General features: G+C 49.6%; 1 pseudogene; it reads right to left on the bottom strand.

The window, feature by feature from the left end:
- LOC101435685 (glutathione peroxidase 1-like) overlaps window positions 1-22,249 on the bottom strand; it is a 29,703-nt pseudogene extending 7,454 nt beyond the window's left edge.
- Between the last annotated feature and the right edge of the window lie 2,506 nt (window positions 22,250-24,755).

Raw genomic sequence — 24,755 nt, 5'->3', positions numbered from 1 at the left:
CCTCTGCTGACCTCCCCACTCCCTGCCTCCCCAGAAAGCAGACAGTGAGGGGCTGGCTGCAGTTCCGTGCCTGTCGACTAGTTCTGTGGGAAGGAAACATTAAACACTCCGAACACTGCTTATTGGAGCTGGGTAAACTCAGCACACCACCGTTTACTTTGCTGTCAGAAATCCCGTAGCTTACCACTGAGCAGAACCCCCCAGAGAAGCGGGACTCCCACCTTCCCACCCTTCTCTTACCCCGACCACCCGAAGAGACCCCGCCTCTCCCTCTTTTCCAGCCCAAGACACTTTTCTGCCCCTCTGCCTCCACCCGACCTCTGTCTCCTGCGCCTTCTCCTTTCTTCGCCACTCTCTTACCCCTCTCGTTTCTTTCCACCCACCTCAGCCCCTGAAGCCTCCTCCAGACTTGGTTTCTTTCAGCACTTAATGTCATGAGGAGTTCCCCTCCCCTTGCCGTGGAAGCAAAGGGAGATGAGGTTCAGGCACTTGGGACCTCGTCTGTGAGAAGCTGGCGCTCCAGCACTGAACCACATCAGCTCCCCAGAGTTAGTTTTTTCATTTGTTTGCTTGTTGTTTGTTTTTGTTTTTAGGAGGCACTGGGGACCAAACCTGGGACCTCCCATGTGGGCAACGGGTGCTCAACCGCTTGAGCCACGTCCGCTCCCCAGGCACTTTTTAAGAGGCAGAGAGAGATCAGGAGTCACCTCCCTTTGGTGCTCCCTAATTCCACACAGCCCTGGGCTCTGGACCATTGATGAAGGAAGGGCATGAGTTCAGGCAAAGGGGGCTACAACTGGAATCTGGGGGTTGGAAGAATGTGCTGGCCTTCAGATGAGAACTAGAGGAGGCAGCTCTGCTCCCACCATCTCCTGGGTAGGTGCCCTGAGGAATTACAAACTGGAAAAGGGGGTGTTGCAGATTTTGGACTCAAACCGTTTTCAACACGACAGCTTCAACCTCCCCGACCCCCACCTCTCCTGAGAAATGTGCAGCCCGAGCCAAAGTTTTCTCTTTGGCTCCACTTGGAACTGCAAACCTTGTGGGCTTGAGATGAAACATATGCTCTTCTGGAATGTGGCGATTAGCCAAGGGAATGCTCAGAGGCCCCTGCAGAATTTGCAGCCATCTGCCTGGGGTTGAGCTGGGGGGAAAGGGGGGTGGGGGGACCGTTTGGGGCCAGGAAGGAGCAACAGAGGGCAAGGACACTTTCCTTTTCTCCACCCCACTTAGGACAGTGTCTTTTTCAACACATGAATGGATCTTGATGGACTGTATTTCCTCCCCTGGGGAGACCCAAATCCAGGCTCAACCTCAGATGCCATGAGCTTGAATGTCTGGCTCCGAAGGGAACAGGTGCTGATTAGTGTGGTATTTTGCATATTCTTTGAATGTTATTCATTTCCTGCCAGCAAACTCAAAAAAGTGTCCCCTGCCCCTGCCGTCCTCCCCTGGGAACCCACCGCCTTTTCTGTCTCTCTCCCCAGCATCATGAGAGCTGACCCCTCTCTAGAGCTTCTGCCATCCCCACAGCCTCTGCTGGCCCCTCCTGGAGAGTTCCTGGTGGAAAGACTCCTTGGCACCCAGCTACCGCTTCCCAGCGTGGCCAGGGAGAGCACGCTTGGGGCCATCTGAGCCTCCCAGAACCTGGGAAATAAATTTGCTTCTTGAAATCAGGATTCCTGCCCCCCAGCCCCTGGGAAGGCCCTGGATGTTCTTGGAGGGCTGCAGGGCTGGATTTGAGAGCTTTTGACAGGAACTAATCACCCGGGATGTGTGCTTTGTCATGGGAAAGAGGCAGTTGGCGGAGACCCCACCAAAATCATGGGTCAAATAGCTCTGTTCTAAGGCAGTTCTGGGAAAAAGGGGCAGGGGGTGGGGATATAGGCTTAGGGGATTCTTAGGAGTAGGAAGGAACTTAGAGATTATTTAATTCAATAGTTTCTGTTTTGTTTTTTTAAATGAAGAACCCAAGGCCCAGAGAAGGAAAGCGATTTTCCCAAGGCCATTCATGGGTTAGTAGCACAGCCAGGATTTTTGAATCCCAGTTGCATGCAATTTTCACAGGACACTATCTCAGGAAGCTTTCTTATGGGAACTCTTGCCTGTCCCAGACTCTAAGGAGGTAGCAGTTACTTTGTTGGAGAGCTGCCTCCCCAGCTTTCACCCTCCAACCCCCGACCTTTCCTGAGATGGATGGCTTCATGGAGGGTGGGCACTACCTGTCCCTCTGGTGAGCCCCGGGTGTGTTTATCAGATATGTCTTGGGTGGGATGCCACCGTTGCCTGTTTGAGGAATTTGTTTCCCTACTTTCAGCCCTTGCTACCAATACACAGGTTTTGTACAACGTGTTTCAATTCTCAGTCAAAGCTAGTTTGACCAGGAACAGATCCTCAAGGCCAACCAACTTACTGGCTAGACAGCCATCATTTGTTTTTTTCTCTCAAGACTTTGCAATACAAAAGCACAGACTCTATAGCCATTTAGTTGTAGGGAGCAAAACTAAAATTTCATGTTCAGTGAGAACTAGTGTTAAGTCCATATTATGAAATCATATATGAACCAAAATTATGCACTGAGAAAAGTTGAAACAAGAGACTCTGTAGCCAGGAGGAGAGAAGAGGAGTCATCTCAGTTAGTTTCTAAGAGACCTGGTACTTCAATTATTGCAAATCTCTTTATCCTTACACTAGACGACCCTGTCTCCACTTTTTACATGTGTTAGTGTGCATGGGTTTTTGCCCCTTGGGACCACAAGCATTTGACCAGAAGTGATGAATCAGGATGCCTTTTAGCATTAAGTTCTCCAAATAGCCTAACTTAAGTAGGGCTGGATAGCAGCTATGAATGGGCAAGGCAGAGTCTTTACCAAGGCACAGATGAGACATAGACGGTGGAGCCTCTGACTGGTGCTATTCAAGGAGATGATGCTGGCGGAGGAGAATTCAGCCATCTGGCTACTGCCATAGCCATCCGCCTTCGTTTAGAGAAAATGTTGAATGTGGCTAGGTAAACCCTAACCCTAGAAGCCTCTATGTCCTGTTTCACCTCCTTGAGAAGTATTGGAATAAATGTAATTCTTACCAAGCAACATCCAGTGTTTTTACTGCTGCTATCCTTACTATCCTCCTCCTCCCCCTGGAAATACCATTGTGTGTGCATGCATGTGTGAGACTGTGTGTGTGCATATATGTGTTCGTGTATGAGTGGGTGCATGTGCATGCATGCATGTGTATGTGTGTGAATGCATGTGTGCGTGTATGAGTCGGTGCATGTTTACGCACATGTGTGTGTACGTGAATGCATGGGTATGAGAGGGTATGTGTGTGTGTGCTTGCATGTGCATGGGATGTTTGCATGTTGGGAGACAGTGGGGGTGGATAGAAATGACGGAGGGGTGGTCAGCTGATTGTCCGACTGTGGGTTTCAGGGTCAAGAGCACTATCAGTTCCATCCACATTGCCTTAGGACCTCAGGGTTCTGGAAGGAGGTGACAGATCCACGAATGTCTCCACACTGGCTCTAAGCGGAGAGAAACCAGTCCTACATCAGCACCCCCGGGCTCCCTCCATCTGGAAGACAGAGCTACATCTAGCAGCAAAGCTACATATGCCTGCCAGATGGGTGGTACCTGTAAAAACTTCCCACATCGAGTCTTGTGGGGCTAATGCCTCTTCCAGAGCCTCCTGACAGCAGGAAAATGATCCCAGAACTATACTTCCCAAAGGATTCCAAGATTCTTGCCCTTGAGCACAAAATGGGGAGTCTGACCTTGTCCACAGACAACTCAGAAAGGATTGGTTGCATCAGAAAAGGCCTAGGACGGACAAGGTGATGGATTAGGGGAACAAAAGGAGATTCTCAAAAGGAGGTCAATAAATATTGTCAGGTTGCTATGCAAATATTATAGTATATAGTAACAAAACTACCATTTCCTGAGTGCCTTTAACATGTCAGGGCCTTTATAGACATCACTTCATTTAAGTCTCACATTCCTGCTGAATCAGTATTATTACCCTCATTTTACAGAGAAAGAAACTGTAGCTCAGAGAGGGCAAGCATCTTTTCCGAGGTCATGGGCTTGCCATCAGACCTATCACTGAATATCTGGGTGAAACAGAGTGGTGGGTTTGGGGGTTGACCTTGGTCTCCAAGATACCAGGAGACTGATTCAGGGAAACATTTCTAAAACTGCAGCTCAGAGAGAGAAAGACTAACTCCAAAACTTGGTCTGGACCCTCTTGATAGTCTAAGAAGAAAAGAAGGATTAAGAGCAAAAAGTTCCCGAAAGTAACGTGTCTTTTTTTATAAACACGCCAAAGCTTGACTCTCCAGAAACACGTGCCATGCTTTTGAAAAGTGGGCCCCTTGTAAAGCTGTCTTCTCTCGGAACGCAAACATTTTTAGAACTCTTCTTTGGCAATTGCCTTCAGAGCTGGCGGCACATTCCTTTGAAAATCCTCAGTTGTGGCAAATCTTCCTCTTCATCCTTTGGGGCAGATTTGAGTTTTGGACAAGAGCCAGAAGTCAGAGAGGATTTGGGTGAGTCATCAAACTGGATTGTATCATTTGGGGGTACAAATGAGGTGAGACCCTAATGTGGAAAAGTGCTAAATGCTGGAAAAACACAGGGGAACCTTGGTGGTGGTAGGGGGGGAGGTTCAGTGGAGAGACCAGCCCAGGGGCCCTGCAGCACCCACCAAGGCTCCTTTGCCCGCATCCTGACACAGGCACGTGGGGCGGCCACCATCAAGGTGGGAAGGCCGTTCCTGGGGCGACGCACAACCAAACCAATGAGGGCATAAGTGAAAACACACCAGATCCCATAAAGTGGCCTGGGAAAGATGCCACGTTAATAAAAGGGAAAAATGCAGTGGAATGTGTGAGGAGGGAGCCGTTAAGAAAAGGCAAGTGCCTATAAACTCTGCTCTGCGTGCAACCCCCAACCCCCCCCCCCACCCATCGTGGCTCCAGCTTGTTTTCCATGAGGACTTGAGGAAAGCCTTAAAGGAAACAGCCTGTTCTGTGGGTGCAGCAGAGGGTGAGCTGCACACTGAGGCTCAGGTCTCCCTGTGCTGACCCAGCCACTGGGGCCCAACTGCCCCTTAGAGATGTTCTCCCCGGGAATGGCTCACCTATCCTTGGCCTTGGCAGGATGGGATGCTAGGAGCAATAGGAATCACTTTACCTTTCACATCCCCAAACTGACCTTGGGGACCAGCCAATGGGTGGCAGTGGCCAAAGATTTATCACACATCTAGTCCCCAAACAAATAGGAAATGGGCTCCAACTGTAACCTGAGGGTTAGCTCTCAGGTGGAACTTCCTGACAGCCAGTAATTAGAAATGCAAGCACCAATGGTTGGAAGGGAAGGCGGAGACCTGCTCTGTACCCTGGAGGAGCTCCCAGCTTATGGAGTAGGTAGGAGAGACACTAATATGAGCCTAAAGGAAAAGTGACAGCAAATACCTATACGGTGCAAAGGTAAGTACATTTGCAAAAATTAACAAGTAAGCATTTAGTATTTAGGAAGCTGGGGAGAAAGAAAAATGGAGATGCAGACACTCGCTCAAGTCTTGTGGTATGACTGGCATCAGTTTGGGGGAAGAGCTGCAGCTTATGGCAGAGATCTACAGCCAAGGAAAGGACCAGGCCCCCTGTGGAAATGGGGGAGGACACTTCAGCATGGGGGATCCAGTGGGCGCCATCTTGGTCCTGGAGGGACCAGCTGAGCTGGGGGACAGGCAGTAGGATATACTTTGCTGAAGGGGCGAGTTCAAACGAAGGGTTGGTGGGGCAACTTGACTGTGGGGAGGACAGTTGTTAGAAGATTCCTGTCGGAGTGGTAAAACACTGAAGAGGGGACCTAGGAGCCCACAAAATCAGCTTCCCAAAGATTTCTGAAAGCCAGACTATGCGACTGTTCCTGTGCCCGCCTGGCATGCTTAGATCCTTGGGCTCCCTTCCAGGCTGGAGAGACTGGCGCTTCTCTCTGAGATGATGGTGGACCTCTCTCCATGCCCCACTCCCCACCATCTGCGGACTCTGGTCAGTTGCAGAACCAGACTAATTCTCTTTGCTTTGGAGTCCACGCTGAGACCCAAGGAACAGGAAGCAGCTGAGATACCTCCGGTTAATACTGCAACCCGAATACCCCCTAAAAGAAGGCTCAGCTGGAGACCTGACAAAATCTGCATTGTTCCAGCCGGACAGCTGGGAGCAGCTGCAGGGCCCCCAGGGTCTCCCTGAGCAGGGGGATTGTGAATGACCTTGAGCCCAGGCTCACAGACATCCTGATGAGATCAGGAAAGGGCCAGGCTGTCTGGTGTGGTGCCAGGCTGGGCAATGGCCATCCATCAATGAAAATCAAGGACAGAGGACTTTAGGAGCTCAGCATCTTACCTCAAAAGAAGTCACAACAGCATGAGATCAGAAGTCTGGAAAAAGGAGCTAGGAATGAGGGGACCTGTTGGGGAACAGGCTCTTCCTCTCATCTTTGGAGCAGCTCACCAAGTGCTCCCCATTCCCAGTTTAAGCTCCAGGTGATATGAAGAGTGCAACTGTCCAAGTCATTTTGCCAAGAGGGAGTCTGAGCAGGAGTTGAATCTAGCTCATTTTAGAGCTAGATCATCCAATGTATCACCTTCACATTATATTCTGTATTAGCCAAAAGGGTGCTGATGCAAAATACCAGAAATTGGTTGGTTTTTATAAAGGGTATTTATTTGGGGTAGTAGCTTACAGATACCAGGCCATAAAGCATAAGTTACTTCCCTCACCAAAGTTTATTTTCATGTGTTGGAGCAAGATGGCTGCTGACGTCTGCCAGGGTTCAGGCTTCCAGGGTTCCTCTGGGCTCAGCTCCTCTGTTTTCCCCACAAGGTCAGCTCTAGACTATCAAATGAACAGCTCTATCTCTCTCTCCCTGGGGCTCCAGCTTCAGCATCAAACTCCAACATCAAAACTCCACCATTAAAAGCCCTCAACTCTGTCGTTGGCCATACCTTTTATCTGTGAGTCTCACCCTACCAAAGGGTGGGGACTCAATGCCCAACTGGCACAAGAGGTTTACATGATTACTTAATCAAGTAAACCTCTGAATCCAATATAATCGAGTATGTCCAGAGGAAAAGATCAGTTTACAAATATAATCCAATATTTCTTTTTGGAATTCATCGCTAATATCAAACTGCTACGAATACCTAGAAAAGTGAGGTAACCTACTCAAGGTCATACTCCTCATTAGTGGCAGAAGCAGAACTTAAAACCCAGGTCTCCTGATTCAAGGCCAATGGTCAGTCTTTTGCTAATTTGGAGGGAGCCCATCACCTCCACACTCAGGAAGACGGCATGGGAGAAGACAAAGGTGAATGGAGCAAGAATTAGGCAAGAAGGTGATTAACATACAAACAGGATGCAAAATTAGAGGCAAATGATCATTACAGACTTGGGGAAGTAAATGTTAGTAGTGGGAAGAGTATGGGGTTTTGAGTCAACAGACCTTGATTTAAGGTCTTATTTCATCATTTGAGAAATATGTAACTGGGAAAACATTAGTTAGTCTCTCTCAACCATCATCTATTCACCTATTAAATAGGGCTCAAAATACGGTATTACAGGGAAGCGGACTTGGCCCAGTGGTTAGGGCATCCGTCTACTATGTGGGAGGTCCGCGATTCAAACCCCAGGCATCCTTGACCCGTGTGGAGCTGGCCCATGCGCAGTGCTGATGCGCGCAAGGAGTGCCCTGCCACACAGGGGTGTCCCCCGTGTAGGGGAGCCCCACGCACAATGAGTGCACTCCGTAAGGAGAGCCGCCCAGCGCGAAAGAAAGTTCAGCCTGCCCAAGAATGGCGCCGCACCCATGGAGAGCTGACGCAGCAAGATGACACAACAAAAAGAAACACAGATTCCCGTGCCGCTGACAACAACAGAAGCGGATGAAGAAGACGCAACAAATAGACAAGAGAACAGACAACTGGGGTGGCGTAAAGGGAAGAGAAATAAATAAATAAATAAATCTTTAAAAAAAATGGTATTACAGGATTGTTATGAGAAATAGCATACGTGAAAGTACTTTGTGTACAGTGTTGGACTTGGCAAATGTTAGCCCTTGTTATAATTATTGGGATTATCAGGGGATGAGCTGTTGGGTTTGTAGGCTGGAATCGATTAGAGTAAGGACTCCCCTTCTCCTCTGAGCTTTCCAGTAGGACAGAGAAATCCAGTCATTGACAAGAATGTCTGTCTCCGTCATCTTAGACCTGTGTAGATTCAGCAATGGCAGGTGAATTGGGGCAAAATCCAAGGCCCAGGTGGAGGTTCAGTTACACAGAGAGGAACATTCACAGTCCCTGGGTTCTGCCCCGAGAGTCCTGGCCTTCTCTGAGAAAGCACCTCTTGCAGAAGGACTGAAGCCTGATACCTCTCAACCTGGACAGGATCTCTCTGAGCTGGCCTGGGGTGGGGAGCCAGGAGAAGAGGCGAGGACAGGCTGCTAGCCAGGAAGTCCACATACTTCAGCCAAAGCCCCTGGGATGTGAAGAGACAAAGGAGCCCACAGAAGCTCTGCTCTCCTACTGGGCCGGATGGCACTGCCCTCCTGACGTTTGTCACTGGCCTTGGGTGAGAAATTGTGACCTGGGCATTAAACTTGGGTGCATGGCATGGGGTACCTAGAAGGGGGAAGATTTGGAGAGGGTAAGGTCCTGTTGTGATCCAGCCCAGAGCAGCAGCTTTTCATAGGTAAAAGCCCTGCTGTGCAGGCTGAGGTCATTCCTGGCACGAGCTCCCCACTCATTGCAGACGCCTGCAGGTCTGTTGTAATATCTGCAGCAACCGCATTCCTAAGCAGGGCGGGTGAGAGACTTTCTGGACAAGACTGCTTTCCATCAGAAATTATTCCAATTCACCAGGGTCAGATATTTCAGAGAGAGCTGGGTTTTGTTTTGTTTTTTTAAGGAGGAAAATAAAAAATGCAATGGTAATGACTAAATGCAGGAACCAGAGCAGCGCAAGGTCCCCTGACAACTGGGGAAGGGATGTGGGACCTGGGATCACAGCGACGGGAAGAGACAGAAGATATTCACGGTGGGTGCTGGGAAATAGCCTCTTTGGACCTTAGCCCAGCCATGCCTTGCTCAGGTCCTGATGGGTTTGCCTGTTATTCACCATCATTCATTCCTTCACCCATCTGCTCAATCCCACTTGACTTCCACTCTATGCCAAGTGCTGTCCTGGGAATACCAAGTTGTATTAGTTATCTATTGCTGCATAACAAAGCACCATAAAATTTAGTGGCCTAAAACACATTGGCCACCTCACAGTCTCTGTGGACCAGGAGTCTGGGCACAGTGTGGCCAGGTCTTCTGCCTTAGAGTCTCTCATCAGGTTGCACTCAAGGATTGGGGTCTCCTCTGGTGGTTCGACTGGAGAAGGATCCACTTCCAAGCTCATGTGGTTGTTGGCAGAATCCAATCCATCAAGGGTTGTTGGCCTGAGAGCCTTGGTTCTTAGCCTTCTGTTAGCCAGGGGCTGCCCTCAGGTTCTTGCCATATGAACCTCTCCCATGTGTCCACTTGCTTCATCAAAACCTGCGGGCCGAGAAAGTGATAGAGGAAGTCTGCTAGCAGGACAGAAATCACCATCTTACGTCACTACTCATGGAAGGAATGTCCTGTCCCCTTTGCCATACTCTGTTGAGTAGAAGCAAATCACAGGGCCCACCGGCTCTCTAGGGGAGTGGCTCACACAAGTCCATGGACACCAGGAGTGGAGGATTAACAGGGCCGGTCGTAGAGTCTGCCCCTCACAGAAGTTCCTCGGGGAGCTCAGAGTTAACCGTAATGACAGTGAGAATAGTAGCAGTACTAACAATAATAACGATAATGGCAAATTGGGGAGTGGCTGTGGCTCAGTGGTTGAGCGTCTGCTTGCTGTGAATGAGGTCCTGGGTTCAACCCCTGCAACCTTCTAAAAATGTAAATAATAAAAGTAAAAGTGTTGTGGTCACAAATGCTCCATTAAAAAATAATTATGGCAAATGCAATGTATCGAGTGTTTATAGTGTGCCAGGAAACTTTTATAGGTGCTTTCTCTTTGGATCCCCATTAAACAGATACAATTATTATCCCTATTTTGGAGTGAGAGATCAATCTCTGAGAGGTCCTCCTAGGTGAGAGATCTAGATTTTGAACTCAAATTGGGCAGATTTCAAAGGGATCTTAACCCCTTCATTCCCTGCTTCCCTAATCCATGTCAATGAAACTTGAAAGGGGCTGTAAGGCCCCTCTGTCTGGGGTGCTGTGGAGGACTTCTCGGAGGCGGTGATGTGGAAGGAGCACTGTCCACAGCCACCTGCGGGACAGCGGAGGAAGGTTCGGTCCTTTGCTCTTGAGGAACCCTTGTGGAAGAGGGAACCAGACCCAAGTGGAAATCTAAGGGCACTTGGCAGCAGCAAGTGCAAATGGGACAGCTGTTTGAAAGAGCTCTGGAGAGCCGTGGAAGCGGGTGGCTGTTTAGATTAGTTTCCTAATTGGCGGGGTGTTAGCAAAGCCTCTTGTGTATACAATGAGAACAGTTAATCTTGTCTATTTGTGTATCCACTCATGTTCTATCACTCCCTGATCCTCTCCGCTGCCGGCCTGGGACGTCAGCTTTGGGTGTAGAAAGGATTCAAAGTCTGGGCGACCCTTCCAGTCCAGCCCCCAGCACAGGTGGACGGCGGGAGGACAGCACAAAGAGGAAGATGATGGGAGGCTCCTCCATCCACCCCATTGGTCCTGCCTGCCTGGCACCCCAATCCACAGGGCCCAGAGCCCCGCCTCGTACCCCTTCCATCCCACTTATCTCTGGCACAGTTTCAGTCATCCCAGTCCATTCATTTGCATTGAGGGGCCCGATGGATGTCACTCATTGCTTCACGACAAACCTGGAAGTCTTTTTTTGTTTTTAAAGGTTTATTTTTTGTTTATTTCTCTCCCCTTCCCTCCCCCCTGCCCCCTGTTGTCTGCTCTCTGTGTCCATTCGCTGTGTGTTCTTCTGTGTCCACTTGCATTCTTGTCAGTGGCACCGGGAATCTGTGTCTCGTTTTGTTGTGTCATCTTGCTGTGTCAGCTCTCCATGTGTACAGCACCATTCCTGGGCAGGCTGCACTTTCTTTCGCGCGGGGTGGCTCTCCTTGCAGGGGTGCACTCCTTGTGCATGGGGCTCCCCTGCGCGGGGATACCCCTGCATGGCACGGCACTCCTTGCGCACATCAGCACTGCGCATGGGCCGACTCCCATACAGGTCAGGAGACCCTGGGTTTGAACCCTGGGCCTCCCATATGGTAGGTGGACACTCTATCAGTTGAGCCAAATTCGCTTCCCTGGAAGTCTGTTTTTATTGTTCCAAATAAGAAACCCAAGAGAGGGTAGGTAGCTTGCCCACCGCTGCTCCTCGAATTCGGGCCCTGCGTCTTTCCCTCTCGTGCACTCTCTGAGGCTCTGACCCCTCTCCACGCCATGCTCACCATCGGATTTCCTTGCTCAGGAAGCCACACATGGCTCCCGGTCAGGGACTGTCCATCCAGATGCTTCCGCCTTCCTGGCTGTGGCTCCCGGGCCCTGCGGGGCACGTCTCCACCTGGGGCCACCTCATCTCTCTCCTCCGGGCTTCTGCCGCATTCCCTGAGACAGCCCATGTCATTGGTTCTCTCTAATCAGACCAGGTTATAAACTTCTTCCCCCACAAAGCCCCAGACAAAGGAGATCTCCCTGACTTGATAATGAAGAGGGAAGGGCTGAGAGGAGGCTGGGAGGGAGTTGGGGGATAGGAAGGTCTTTCAGAAGCAGAAACCACCTCTTCTGATGGGGGCCTCCTGCCTGTGCCGGAATTTACTCCCCTTCCTGTGTCTCCAGCCACCACCTGCCTTCACCCTCAGGTATCAGAATTGCTCCTTGAAATTGCTCAGTCCACCAGGCCGAGACACGCACTTACACACAGATGTTGCTTTTTTATTGCGGGGGTGCCGATAAGCCCGTCAAAGAATTGGGGAGGGATGGCCAGGAGAAGGTCCATTAGTCAACAACGGTCAACAAATGGGAGCGACGTGATCAGGTTTGTTTTGGGGAGAAAATGTCATTCAGAGAATTATAAACAGATGAAAATGCAAATAAGAGAAAAAGAGACCTAGAGAAGGGTCTCGGTAGAGGTGGTGGCTCCCTCCACATTTAACTAATCTTATATCTAATGATAGCGACTATCGATTCAGTACTTCCTATGTGTCAGGCACTTTATTAAATGCTCTACAGAAATGATCATCTTTAGTCCTCAAAACCATTCTGTAAAGTAGCATTAGTATGATCCCTGTTGGAAACTGAGGCTCAGAGAGATTATGTACATTGTTCAAGATAAGCCAAGACTTGAACCCAGGCTTCCTCCCAACTTTTGTCCTTAATCTCTGATGACAGTGGACTACTCAGTTTTTTGCCTGTTGCAGGAGCAGATGTGGCTCGAGTAGTTGAGCACCTGCTCCCACATGAGAGGTCCGGGCTTTGGTTCCCTGTGCCTCCTGAAAAAAAACAAACAATAAGCAAAAAAAAATTTTAAAAACCAACCCAGGGGAGCTGATGTGGCTCAGCTTTCCACATACAAGGTCCTGGGTTCAATTCCCAGCCCCTGTACCTCCAAAACAACAATGACAACAACAAAACTACCTGTTGCCCCTCTCAGTAGAGAGAGGAGAAAAGCTGGGGTGGAGGTCTTGGGGGCCTGTGGATGGCCTTCCTTTCCCCACCTAGCCCAGCCCCCACTGCTTCGCGACTTTGCAGAGGCGGCAGCTGGCAAAAGAGCTGCATTTTTCAGGCCCTGGCTGTGTCTTCTTATCTCAGGGAACCTTGATTTATGTTCCTCTATCTTATCTTAGTACGTAATGATGGATTTCACCTTCGGCATCTGAAAACAGCTGCTCCTTGCCAGGGGCACTCCCCCATAGACAGTTGGAGAAGGAGACAGCTCTGGGGCTCCCTCCTCTTGATTTCACCCCCCTCCCCCAGCTCGGATGGAGAGAGGAGGAAGCGGCCTCTGCGGATGGGAGAGGGTGAGCTTGGACTCTCCAGCTTAGCAAGGATAAAACCGCCCTCCCCAGAGCTGGGCTTGGCCCAGGCCTGCCCTTACAGGAGATGTGGCAGGAGACGGGCAGAAGGAGAAAAATAAGAGCCGTGTTGATGTAGCACTTTCTTTGCTGGTCTTTTCAAATGCAGTCGACACCCAACTAAAGGAAGCAGCTTCTGTATTCCATTGAGCAAACAGACTTAGCCAGGTCAGGATCCCACCGACAGGGAGTCATAGTAGTCTGGTCTGAGTGTTTTGTTTTCTTTTTTAATGGAGGCCAAAGTCACATAACGTACAATTAACCATTTTAAAGGGTGCAATTTGGTGGCATTTAGTGCACCCACAGTACTGAGCAGCCACCACCTCAATCTAGCTTCAAAATGTTTCCATCACCCCAGAAGGCCATCCTGAACCCTCTCCGTAATCACTCCTCACCCCCACCCCCCGGCACCCCATACCCTGACAACCTCCAGTCTACTTTCTGTCTCCGTGTATTTGCTCGTTCCGGATACTTGATATAAAAGGAATCACAGGACAGGTGGCTATTGTGCCTGGCTTTTTTCCTTCAGCGTGTCTTCAAGGTTCACCCACGGTGAACCATGTGTCAGTATTTTATGAGTGAATAATATTCCACTGTATGGTTAGCCCACAGTTTGTTTATCCATTCATCCTTTGATGGTCTGACTTTCCTCTGGTGTATATTTTTTCATGATACACCAGGGAGGAGAGTTTTCCTGGCACTACCACCTCACTCCCCATTTCCTTCTTTTTCCTTCTTCAGAACAGATAAAATTGTGGCTTACATCAGGACAGCCCATTCTCTTGCAATGGTAGACCCAAAGGGTGGGCGCTTGGCCAGCGGGAAGGGCTGTCCTGCTGTGCCAAGGTCTGAGGACCTCCGTTAGGTAGACTTGAGGTGGGAAGGACCACCCAGAAGTTGGGAGGGGAGAAGCCAGCCCCCTTCTCTGTGCCTGGGAGGGAATCAACAGTGAACAGCTCTCTCAACAGCAAAATAAGCTTGAAACTCCTTGGGATGCTCCAGGCTGTGGGTGACACCCAGTCATCGAGACCAGAACTCACAGGAAAGGACAGCACCGGGCAGTTACCGAGGTCTCCCCTAGGCCAGGCATGAAGCGAGGGAATTTACTGGCATAATTATCACAACAGTCTTAGGAGGTGAGTTGCACTCTTCACATTTCGGACGAAGCTGAGGTCAGAAAGATTAGATTATTTGCCTATGGTCTCCTAGCTGGCAAGTCATAGAACCGTAATTCAAATCCAGGTTTATCCAGGCTAAATTCTTGGTAAATTAGAATCCTCTTTTTCACATGGATCCTGGGAGCAAGAGAATAGAGGGTGGAAAGAGCACCTGACCTGGTAACCTCTCCTTCTTAAACTGCTCTGTATAAATCAAAGATAGGGGCAAAATAGGTCTAATGAGCAGGAGGGTGTCAGGGTATTTATCATTAAGAAATCCAGAAGCACCATTGCTGGCTGCATGTAAATCTTCAGGGGGAGGGACTGTGCTTTATCCATCTCTGCGTTCCCCGCACACAGAGCTGGCCCCAGGTAGGGGCTCAATAAATGTAAACAACTGACCCAAACTGGGGAAACCTTAAAGTCAAGATATGGACACTTCGACACGAGGAAGCTATGATTGTAGATGGGCTGAAAAGATACAAATTCATTGAGCAGAACCCAGGAAAAGATCCTGAAGGAAGGGATTGTTGGGGAAAGAGGAACAGGACAATGAGATGGGAGGCTTGGAAGGAGCTGTTTCGCAGGTGTGTCTGATTCAGGACGCCTGGGTTCTAGTCTCAGCTCGGCCGCTTGCCAGCTGCGGGAGCTTGGGCAAGCTGCTTCCTCCCTGTGAGCCTCAGTTTATTTATTTATTTATTTATTTTTTGCTGACATTGGACATTTTATTAGAGGGGAGATTTGCCTTGATCTGGGAGAGGTGAGGCATGTCCATGCTGGCATGGACAGAACCAGCACCCAACTCGAGGGATTTTCCTGGATTCAGGTGTTCCTCCTTCTGGGTTTAGAGGAAACACTGTCATGGATGAAACCCCCCGTGCAGAGGGCAAGGATGTGCCAGGGGTGCCCTAGGCACGACTGGGCCCTTGGGACAGCAGGACTCTATGTGGGGCTCGATGTCGATGGTTGGGAAACGGTGGCTGTACCTGTGCACCGGTACACAGTTGGGGCCCATCAGGAACTTCTCAAAGTTCCAGGTGACGTCCTTGCAACACACCAGAAACCAGGTGATGAGTTAGGGTTGGTAATGAGCGCAGTGGTGTTGTTGCCGGGTGCAGGCAGGGCCTCCCACAAGGAGGCAAAGAGGCTCTCAAGAGGTGACTCTTAGGCCCCTGCAGCTCTAGGCCTAGTTCATATTTCAGGCATACAGGCTCATAAGCAAAGTCATCAGTATCAAGGGCTCATTATTGGGCCATCCTTCCTTGTTGGTCTTTGCCGTTGAACTTGGGGGATTATTGTTGTTCCATTGGGGAATGTCACAGAGCCAAACTCAGCATGTAAATGCAATACCTTCCCCCCAGTGTGGGACATGACTCCTGGGGATGAGCCTCCCTGACACTGAGGGATTACTACCAATCATTAACTGGTGATGCAACTAGAAAGAGACCTTGAATAAAAGGGTCAACTCAGACCAGCAGAATATCTCAGCCTACCTGTTGGATCAAGTGTTAAAAACTGCTTTTTGACCTTGAATAAAAGGGGGGAATGGGAAAGACAAATGAGTTTACATGGCTAAAAGTCTTCTAAAAGAGTTGAGAGGTCATCAGAGGGGTCACACTTATGCACACCTCAGCAGGACCCCAGAGAGAGTGAAAAGAGATATAACCCTAGGTGCTGGTTCTCCTGAAGGCTATGGAGATCCACGGGGTATATGGTCATGGCAGATGGATTTGGAGTTCTGTGCCATGTCAGAAGGCCCTACTTTGGAATTTGTTCTCCTAAGTGTGATGGAGCTGGACTCAGATGTGACTTTTCTACGCATGCCTCTTCTGTCACTTTTACTGAACCTGTAGCTGGTGCTAGGGATGGTCCATACTCAGGAGACCTGAATCTCTGGACTGTCCATGTGCCAGCTGGGCCCTGAGCCTCAGCAGAGTGGTGACTCCTACTCTCTGGTTCATTGGTCTTACCCAGGTTATCTAACAGGGAGGTGTAGATGGTCAACCACCACACCAGGAAATCAAGAGTGCTACAACCGCAACCAGAGGAATTGTATCCATCATCCATGTGGAATCTAAGCCCCCTCTTGATCTAGAGGTGGAGAGGACATCACCATCCCAGGGTCCACAGAATGGAGGAATAAAATATGGATCAGAGTGGACTTACGGATATACTACTATAAAACTATTGTGATGAGTAATAGAAGAAATTGTAGCTTGAGGTGAAGAAAGTGGCCACAGTAGTTGCTGAGGGTAGGAAGAGGGAAGAAGAGATGTGACGTGGGCGCATTTTGGGGACTTTGAGTTGTCCTAAATGATATTGCAGGGACAGATGCTGGACTTGATATTCCTCTTCTTAACCTACTGAATGTGCTGGGGGAGAGTGTGAACTACAGGGTAAACTATTATCTACGTGGAGCAGCAGTGCTCCAAAATGTGTTCACCTAGTGTGATGAGTGTGCCACAATGATGGAGGAGGTTGTTGGTGAGGGAGGAGTGGGGTGGGGGTGTGGGGGTATACGGGAACCTCTTATATTTTTTAATGTAACATTTTTTTGTGATGTATGTATCTTCAAAAAATACAATTTATAAAAATGATGGGACGGGGGGGTGGGGAATGGGGTATATGGGAACCTCTTAATGTTTTTAATGTTTTTTTATGTTTTTTCATGTAACATTCTTTGTGATCTATTAACTTTAATTTTAAAAAGTGTTAAAAAAAAAATGGCAAAGCGGGGGTGCGCCTGTGTACCATGCACCTCGCACTTCTCACGGAGCATGAAGTTGGGCTCCCACCCGCCCCCCGGACCCACGTACTTGAGGGGATCCAGGAGCTCTTGGTTCTTGGCGTTCTCCTGATGCCCGGAACTGGTTCCACGGGAAGCCGAGCACGACCAGGCCCGGGGGCCCAAGGTGCCGCTGCTGCTGGTTCATCTGGGTGTAGTCCCCAGATGTGGTGCCTCGGGGCGACGCCAGGTTCTCCAGGAGCAGCACCTGCCCCGCAGCCAGCGTGGGCTCCCGGGCTCCCTGCTGGCCCGAGGGCACAGGGAAGGGGTGTACAGAGCGCGGGCCGGGAGCACCAAAGCGCAGTGCGCACAGACCGGAGGGCCCCAGTGGCGCAGAGAGCAGCTTATTCCTTTATAAAGTGAAGGGTTGGCGCCATGTTCAACTCTAGCACACTAAGAGTGTGTTAGGGCACCCCCAACAGGTTTCCCAAGGTGGGGGTGGGATGGGGTAGGATGGGGTGGGATAAAGAAGCTTGTCTTTTTTGTTTTTGTTTTTATACAGGGTATTGATCTGGGGTCGGAGCTTACAGATACCAGGCCATGAAGCATAAGTTACTTCCCTCACCAAAGTCTATTTGCAGCAAGATTGCTACCCACGTCTGCGAGGGCTCAGGTTTCCTGGGCTCCTCCCATCCAGGGTCTTGCTTCTCTCTGGGCTCAGGGTTCCTCTCCTCCCAGGGCTGGCTTCTCTTTCCTCTGTGAGCTTACTTCCCGGGGCTCCAGCTTTAGACTTCAGCATCGAACGCCAACATCAAAACTCCAACATTCAAGACGCTTGTCTTTTAAAATAAGAGAGTTCCACCTTCCCAGGATGCGTCAGGGCAGTCCTACCTGTAAGCCCGGGGAAAGACTAGATGGTTCTTCTCAAGCCTGGGGAATGGCTGATGCACAGTTTGACTCAACCTTCAGAGATACCAGAGAAGCGGCAACGTGCAAAGCTAGCCCGTCCTTGGCTGAGGAGAGGGGCACCACCTCCGCTCCGGGCAATCCCCAGCTGCCCAGCGTGCTGGCCATCTCCCACCAGGCTTCATTTCCCCCACTAATCTGCTACGTCTTTCCTGGTAATTTAGCACTTTCAGACAGTTATGGTTAGATTCTGTTTATTTTTCTAAACCCTCACAAAGACCCTGTAATACACCAAGGGAGGGAGCTGAGGGGGGCGGGGGAGAGGCGTGAGGGGTAGTTTTTTTCTAGGAACATGAACTCTAGGTTCAAATGCCCTTCCCCATCTGCAGGACAGCTGCTGTGGAGCCCCGTCCGGCTGGAGAGCCCGGGCATTCCATCCCAAGGCTCCCCACCCATCATTCCTGTGAGAGACTGTGGCCTTGGGAGCGAGGCGTGGCCAGCTGTCAGCTGCTTCCACCTGACGCAAAGCCTCATCGCCCTTCCCTCTCTTTCCTCCTGCGTCCTCACTATGGGGTCAAGAACTGGATTATTTCTTCCTTTCGGGGGAAGTGAGGGAGGGAAAAGAGACCTTTCCCTCGGATTAGGAGGAGTTGTGCAGGATCCTAACCTAATTTTTCCTGGCCTAATTCTTTGGTCCCTGGGGCCCCAGATGGTCTTTTCTTTCCCAGGAGGTTGCCACGTATCTAATTGCCCAGCTCTAGCTAGAGTACTGGAGGGAAACTTGTGTCAATGAGTGTTGACTGAAGCAATGAATTAATGACAAACTGAACACATTTTGAGCAAGAGAACAGGCCTGAGCTGGAAGGGAAGCTGGTGTCTTCTAGATCACCACATGCCCTGATGTTCCTTGAGAGGAAGACAAACAAGGAGGAGGCAGAAGGTGATGGTTTGGCTCATGTATCAACTTGGTCGGGTAATAGTGTCCAGTAGTTTGGCCAAGCAAGCACTGGGCTAATTGCTACTAAGAGGACATTTCTTTCTTTAAATAAAAAAAAAAAGAAATATATATTATATATAATATTTTAAAATTTTATTTATCTCTCCCCCACTGCCCCCGGAGTTGACTCCCTCTTTTGTTTTTTTTATCCCTTCCTTGTGGCTTTTTGCGTGCTGTCTGCTCTCTGTGTCCATTCGCTGCACGCTCTTCTGTGGTTTTTTTTGCTTGTCTCCCTTTTTTGTTGCGTCACCTTGCTGAGACGGCTCTCTGAGGTACTTGCGGGCGGGCAGCGCTCCGTGGCGCTTGCGGGCCAGGTGGCCTCCACAGTGTGCGGGCGCCCATATGGGCCGTGAACCCAGGGCCTCCCATATGGTAGACAGGAGCCCAACTGATTGAGTCACAGTCGCTTCCCCCTCTTCTGTTTTGTCTGCTGGTTGTCTGCTCGTTTCTTCTTTTGGAGGCACCAAGAATCGAACCTGGGACCTCCCATGTGGGAGGTGGGCACCCAACTGCCTGAGCCATATCTGCTCCCCCTGTGAGAACATGTCGTGGCCTTAAATCATCAGTAAGTTGATTGCATCTATGGCTGATTATAGCCACAATCAACTGAGGAGACTGCCCTCAACAATGAGAGACATCTCATCCAATCAGCTGAAGGTCTTAAAAGGAGAAGTGATGTATTCAGCAGGTGGAAGAGAATTTCCATCTCTACTTCAGCCAGTGTCTCTTGCAGAATTCATCAAGGACCTTCTCTGCAGTTCCCAGCTTGCAGCCTGCCCTATGGAATTTGGACTTGTGCACGCCCACGATCACATGAGACAAATTTACACAATCTCATAATATTTACAGCTATCTCCTGTCGGTTCTGTTTCCCTAGAGAACTCTGGCTGATACACAGAATAAGGATGACTCTAAATGGAGGCATAAAGAGCATAGATAGCGCTAGGTAAGTAAGATCTAGTTACTAGGTTAGTCAGAATTCTCCAGAGAAACAACCAGCAGGATAGGCGTGTGTTTGTGTGTGCATAAACAAAGAGCTCTTGAGTGTGACTTTCTTAGTGGGAGCCTGCAAGAGGGAAACCTTGGGAAGGGTGGAAGGTATAGATTTGAGACAGAATTCATTCTTCTTTGGGGAACCCTCACTTCTTTGCATTTAAGGTCTCCAGCTAATTTGATGAGCCCTACTCATAGAATTGAGGGTCATCTCTTTTCCTTAAAGTCATCTGACTGTAGATGCTAATCCCATCTACAAATATCTCTACAGCAACATCTAGGCCAGTGTTTGGCCAAACAACTGGACACCATAATCTAGCCATGATGACACATAAAATTAACCATTGGTCATCATCAAATCCAAACCTGCTTTATGTCGGGTGACAGCAACACAGAGAGAAGAGGGATCGCCTTAAGATCACAGAGCCAGGGTGAGAACTTGGGTCTCTTGACTCTATTTTGCCCCTCTCTCCACATTGACCCCAGATGCATTCATTCCGGAATTGCACCTGCCATCTAACGTGGGGATCCTCACTTTTGGACTTCTAAATGCTACAGAAAGTCTTTGAACTTACCTGGAGCTTATTGGCCTCAAGGCCTTTTTGTCATTTTCCCTGTGGCCCCAGGTGTGGCTCCCACTTGAACAGAAAGAAGGGTTGGAGGTAGCAGAAGTCAGCCATACAAGGCCAGTTTTGCCCCAGGCTGACCCCCATAAAAGGTTTGGTTTGAGTAGTTGCCAAGGTGCACACCACATGCCTCCTGGAAATTTGGTCCAAAGGTCTGGAGTATGGAATTTATGTATTTTGGAGCAGAGGTTTTTGACTTTGTCCAGAGATTGAAAAACTGGGGTATGAGCACACAATTTATCCCTTTCTAACGACTTGGGTGTCCCAAACAGAACTCATCACTCTCAAGTCCCAGCTCTAGGCTTTTCTAACCAAGTACAAAGTCAGAGGAAAATTTAATCCACATGTATCTGACTCACTGATCTCTAAATCATCCCAAAGTTTGATTCTGGGAATAGTTTGATATGTACTCTGCTTCCCCCCCCCCCCCCCCCCCAGCTCTTGGAAGGGAGAGCTGGCCAAGACGAAAGAAATGGCAGCCCTGAGAGATGGGAGGAAGCTTCTAGTAGAGGCCTGGCTTGCAACAAGGAGCTCCCTCAGGCCTCGCTCAGGGGAGAAGCAAGTCAGCAGGGCTGGGGGTAGACCCCAACCCTGTAAACCCACTGCAGGGGATTCTGACCCCTACCTTCTCCTCCCGTCCTCCTGGGATGCCGCGCCCTGCCAAGGAAAACCTCCCAGCCTGCAGATGGCATTGCCATGGATTTGCTGTGCCTGATTTCTTTTGCACACTCAAAGGCACACAGTGAATTCTTCATGTGAGTCCCCAAACCCTCATTCTCAGTAATGTCCTGTTTCACAGAGGAAAAGAAGTTCCTGAAACCGCTGTCTCCCTCTTCAAACCTAACTGCCTCAGCCACCCTGCTTAAACCCTTGGCCTCTGAGGTGCCTTCAGTTCCTCTCAAGTTACCCATCTCCTTTGCAGTTAGCTGCTCCTTCAACAAGTACTTGTTGGGTCCTGGTGTACAAGGGACTGTAAACGACCCGGCATCAGAAAGCTGAGTGCCTGCTGAGGAAGAACCACCTAAAGCAAATCACACACTTACACTAAACTGCAGCTGCACAGCGGCCTGGGGAAGAGGACAAAGTGCTCTGTGAGGACACTGCTGGGACAAGTGTCCAGGCAGGCCAGGCAGGGGCTGGAGCAGGGAGGGAGGAGGCAGGGACCTGAGAAGGGCACATTTCGGCTGCTCCCTGGAGGTTGTGTGGAGCCAGGCAGAGCTGGTGGATGCCCTAACGTCCTCCCTCCCCCCTTCCCCCAATTCTCCTGCAGGACCAAGGCATGCATTCCTGCAGCTGCTGGAGGGGGCTGGAGGGAAGGGAGTTCCTGTAGCCAGAGGAAGCTGCACTGCCTACATTCACACCCCCCTTCCCAGGAACAGCTTGCACCCAACAACCACAGGGGCATCCCAGCTTCAGAGCTGTCCCTGGGAGCAGCTGACGTGGCTGTTGGAACTGCATCATCCTTTCATTCTCTCCCTGCTCGTGCTGCTTTCTTCGCTCCCTCACTGGTGGTGCTCCCAAGGTCACTCCCCACTGGTCCTTCCGCACAAATCTCAGAGTCTCAGGGTGGTTCCTGGGGAATTTGACCGGAGATGGGAAAGAGTGTTTCATCCTGAAGGAATCCCATTTCTTCCTGTGTCCTCTGCAGCCTTGCTCCCTTATCCCATCTTTTTCTTGCATCTTCAAGTTCCCACTCACCTTATGTGCATGTTACTTATTCAAGGCTTTCCCATATGAGAAACACAAATTGGGGAGCATATATGGCTCAGGAGACTGAGCTCCCACCTACCACATGGGAGGTCCGTGGTTCAATTCCTGGTGCCTCCTAAAGAGGACACTGAGCTGGCGTGACAGGCAGGCATGGCAAGCTGACACAACAAGATGTTGCAACAAGAGACACAAGAATAAAAACATAATGAGAGACACAAAAAAGCAGTGAACAGAGGTTCCCGGTGCGTCCTAAAGAAAACCAGCAAGACAGTGAGCTGATGCAATGGGCAGGCGTGGCAAGGTGATGCAACAAGCTGATGCAACGAGAGACACACAAAAAGAAAAAACAGTGAGAGACACAACAAAGCAGGGAACAGAGGTAACTCAAAGGATTAGGTGCCACCCTCCCACATTGGAGGTCCTGGGTTCAGTTCCCGGTACCTCCTAAAGACACAACAACATACAGCAAGTGCGAACAATGACGGGGTGGGGAGAAATAAATAAAATAATCTTAAAAAAAAAAAATGAAACAAAAAATTAGATCTTCCTTTCTCCTGAAGGTCCTCTCTGGCTATTGCCCTGCCCTGTACGTGTTCCTCTTTTGGTCAAGCTCACCCTCTCCCCACTGCATCTGACATTCACTCTTCGAACCCACCAGCAGTGACACCTGCAGGATGGTCTTTCTCTTACTCGACTTGTCAGCAGGATTTGATGTCACTGACCTTTCAGTCGTGACATGCTTTGCTCCTTCGGTTCCCGGGATACTGCTCTCTCCTGGATCTCTTTCTACTTTGGAAGATCCTTTCCAGACTCTTTTGTGGGCCCCTCTGTCTCCAACTAGATCCTTAAACATTGGCTGGGAGTCCCCTGGCTGTCCGTGGCGGTCCATGCTGTCTTCTCTTCCCACCTGGCACCCACTGCTAAGCTGCACCCTCATGCCCATGGCCCCACGTCTACGCGCCTGGCCAAGACCTCTCTTCCCAACATCACTTGAAAGGCTCTGGGTCCAGAGTCCCTCCACCTTGAATCTGCTCACCTTTCTGAAGACCCTCATCTCAGAGAAAGGTGCCCACCCATATCCCCAGGGCCTCTCCCTAACATCCAATCAGCCACGGACTCATGCCAATTTTACCCCTTAAACATCCATCCACTCTTCAATTGCCTTGGTTCAGGCTCTCACTTCTTTCCTCTTTTTTAAAATTACTATTATTTTTTAAAGAAGCTTTAGGAAAATGGATGTGGCGTAAGCAGTTGGACACCTGCCTACCACACGAGAAGTCCTGGGTTCAGGTCCTCATGCCTCCTAAAGAAAATGAGCAAGACGCCGCACCTGCAGCAATAAGCTAGATGCTGCACGGCTGCGTCGAGCAGATGCCACAAACCAGCTGACACTGCAGCCCACAGGGAGTGGACATGGATCAGGCAGTTGGGCCTTCGCCTCCCATTTGGGAGGTCCTGGGTTCAGTTCCTGGTGCCTCCTGGAGAAGGCAAGCAAACAATGAACAGACAGATGAGAGAACTATTGGGGGAATTCTAAAAAAAAGTAAAATAAATCTTTTTTAAAAAGGTTTAGATTACATAAATGATACATAAAAAATATAGGGGAGCCCATACATCCCCCCTAGCTCCCCCTTCCCCCATTAATAACATCTTTCATTAGTGTGGTACATTTGTTACAAATTGATGAACACATATTTTTCCCCCCGAAATGGCTCCCTCATTGCTTATTGTCTGCTCACTGTGTCTGCTGATTGTCTTTGCTCATTGTGTCTGCTTGTTGTGTCTGCTCATTGTGTCCCCTTGTTGTCTGCTCATCTTATTTTTAGGAAGTACTGGGAACTGAACCCGGGACCTCCCTCTGGGATGTGGGTGCCCAACTGCTTGAGCCACATCTGCTCCCTGCTCATTGCATCTGCTCATCTTCTTTAATAGGCACAGGAAACCAAACCTGGAACCTCCCATGCAGGAGGTGGGTGCCCAACTGCTTAAGTCACATCTACCCCCCTGATGAACACATCCTGAAGTTCTGCTACTAACCATGGCTTATAGTTTACATTATGTTTTAAACTTCGCACTGCACAACTTTATAGGTTTTGACAAAATGTATAATGTCTTGTATGCATCATTGCAAGGTCACGCAGAACAATTCCAATGTTCCCAAAATGCCCCATATTATACCTACTCTTCCTTCACCTTCCCCTCAGAAGCTCTGGTGACCACTGCCTTTATCTTAATATTACTGGTTTTTCCATTACTAGAATAATACTGTCTACTTTGGTCCACAGTTGCAATCCCCCCTTGTTTGTTCACTCCTCAATCTGGAGGATTTGGGGATGGTGATGACCACTTTGCTTCCAATTGAGATGGGGCTAAGATCCCAAGAGACAGATGGGTGGAACTATCTTGCTTGAAGTTGTAGATACTCTCTGTTTTGGGGGATGGGTGTTGCCCATCATCATCCTTTTGTTAATAGTTTTGGGTGAGTCCAATGGATTGGAGAGTAGG

The sequence above is a fragment of the Dasypus novemcinctus genome, chromosome 27 (genome assembly GCF_030445035.2).
Source record: "Dasypus novemcinctus isolate mDasNov1 chromosome 27, mDasNov1.1.hap2, whole genome shotgun sequence".
NCBI lineage: Eukaryota > Metazoa > Chordata > Mammalia > Cingulata > Dasypodidae > Dasypus > Dasypus novemcinctus.
This window is presented reverse-complemented; position numbering and strand designations above follow the sequence as displayed.